Raw genomic sequence first — 2503 nt, forward strand, 5'->3', positions numbered from 1 at the left:
TTCCCTGGTCCTTAACGATCTCTAAAATATCTTCATAAATTCTAGTATCTTATATAGTGTGTATCTTGAGTAAGGGTATGTTTGTTGATCTTTGAAATGAAGCTGCTAAATATATTTCCTTGTACAACGTAGATAGATATAGATTTATAAGATCTGAGTTTTATACCAGCTGTAGGCCTCATTAACTTTATAACATTAGATAAGCTAGTTAACCTCTTTGAAACTCAATTTGTTCATCTATGAAATTAGAATAATAATACTAGCACTGATTACCTCACACAGCTCTTGCAGAACCAAAAGAATTAATGAATTCAAATCTATTTGCCAAATTTATAGTTCCATACAAATCTAAGTTATTAACATCATCAAAAGGTATCCATTTTCAAGATAGACTGGTGAATTAGAAAAGATGATCTTTAAGCCTAATGATTAGGTACTAATTAAAAATCAAGATTGAGTAATATGAGTCATGCTTATACATCACATGCATTTAAAAGTCTTACTATTTATTTTGGGGTTCCTTTACACATAGAAATATTTATTCACATAATGAATTTTTGGAAGTATGATTAACAATTTTAATTAAAAGCATAATCAAACCACCAAAGAAAGACCATTGCAAAAATTCTAAATCCCCCTCACACACATACATACACAATGTAATATAAAGTTTACTTCAGTTTTTATATTTATTATAATGATGCTGACAGAGAATTAATGTTATGATTAATAACATGTTGATTAAACCTTTGTAATGAAGAATTCTAGGGCAATTCATTCCTATGTGACTTATATGAATAGTCAATTACTTATCAAGCTCCTCCATTGTCAAAGTGAGAGTGACTAACACCTTATATATATTACAATTTATCTCTTATTTTAAAAGCATTAAATTAGAAGCACAGTTACTTTGTTTAAAAATTGGGTCCATTTTTATAGATCAGTTAAAAAAGTAATATTTATAAAATAACAGTAGTAACAAAGCATAACAATAATTCTAGTGGATGTATATATACACATATATATTTTTAGAAATTTCTCTGTTACACTAAATTGTCTCAAAAGATCATTTAAAACAAATGCAATTAACAAGTGAATTGACCTCATTTAATACTGCATCTTCACCTAAATTTGTCTCTTTGTCTCTGTCTATCTCTGTCTCTGTCTTTCTCTCTCTGTGTCTCTCTCTGTCTCTGTCTCTTTCTGTCTCTCTGTCTCTCTCTCTCTCTTTTGATTTCTCTCCTTATTTCTACTTGATTGTTTTTGGCTCTCTTTTTCCTAGAGTACTTAGTTTTACTTGTTTTATACATTATTTACTCAAGGCAGCAAGTGAGTTTTGATGTTATTGCTGTTGTTCTGTTTTTTCCTTACTCAGAGACTTTATATTTGTAATCCAACTAACAAGCCCAGAAAAAATGCTTAATTTCTTAGGCAATTAAAAGCACCTAATCATTGTAGATATTTTACTTTAAATATATATGTATCAATTATGTGTCTAATTTTCATGTAGAACTGCTTGATTTGGACATGATAAAAATCATCTAGTCCAATTTCCTCACCTTACAAAGAGGGAGTTGAATCATAGAGACTTGCACAGTAGGTTAACAGCAAAGCTCTACCTGGAACCCAGATCTCCTAGTTCTGAAATCATTGCTATTTACATTTTGCCATATTAATTCCCTCTTTTGCCAAACATAATGTTAGTACCATTTACCTTATACTTACATACTTCCGAAAGGCTACTTAGCAGTGGAGGAATTAACTTCCAAATACATTTAATAAGCATGAAAAAAGTTAATTTGTGGCCCTTTGAGTTACTTAAAATTTATTTTATTTCAAAATATTTTATTTATTGCCCCTAATTTTCCTTTAATTGGATTTTAATTTAGTTAAATTTTAATCATGATTAAAATTACGGTATATAATAGTCTAGTGAATGAACAAAAAACAACAGGGGAACCATTGAACTGAATTGGAAAAATTAATAAATTCATTATTATGTGTATTGTGTATGTTTTTAGGTAGGGGGAATAATTGGTCATCCACACAAATCTTTAGCCCAAGTAATACAATAACAAAAAGTAGTCAAATAAGAGAGGAAATCAAGTGTTTCTATACTGTTTTCCCTTTATTAAGTATAGAGTTCTTATTAATAGAATTAGAAGGGCAGCTGATTACTGGCTGGAAAAAAAAAACTGCCCACAGCTCTAGTAGCCTTTAAAAGACTAAGCTTACAAGCTCTGCATTTATTGTAGGTAGGGAGCACATTTTGTGGAATATTACCCTTGTGCCTTTACTAGAGCAACAGAGAAGCTAAGCCTAGGGGTGATCAACATGAGGACTCCAAGGGAAGAGAAAGAACATCAAGTCCATGCAGTACCCAAAGTGTGAGTAGCTTTTGCAACATGAATTCCTTACATTGGCATCACATTATCAATGTAATCTATTTGTGACCATCTTTCCCACTCACTGATCTTGGCATATTTGTAGGAGAGTACACCTC

The sequence above is a fragment of the Vombatus ursinus genome, unplaced genomic scaffold, assembly GCF_900497805.2.
Source record: "Vombatus ursinus unplaced genomic scaffold, bare-nosed wombat genome assembly UNPS02011014.1, whole genome shotgun sequence".
NCBI classification, from domain to species: domain Eukaryota; kingdom Metazoa; phylum Chordata; class Mammalia; order Diprotodontia; family Vombatidae; genus Vombatus; species Vombatus ursinus.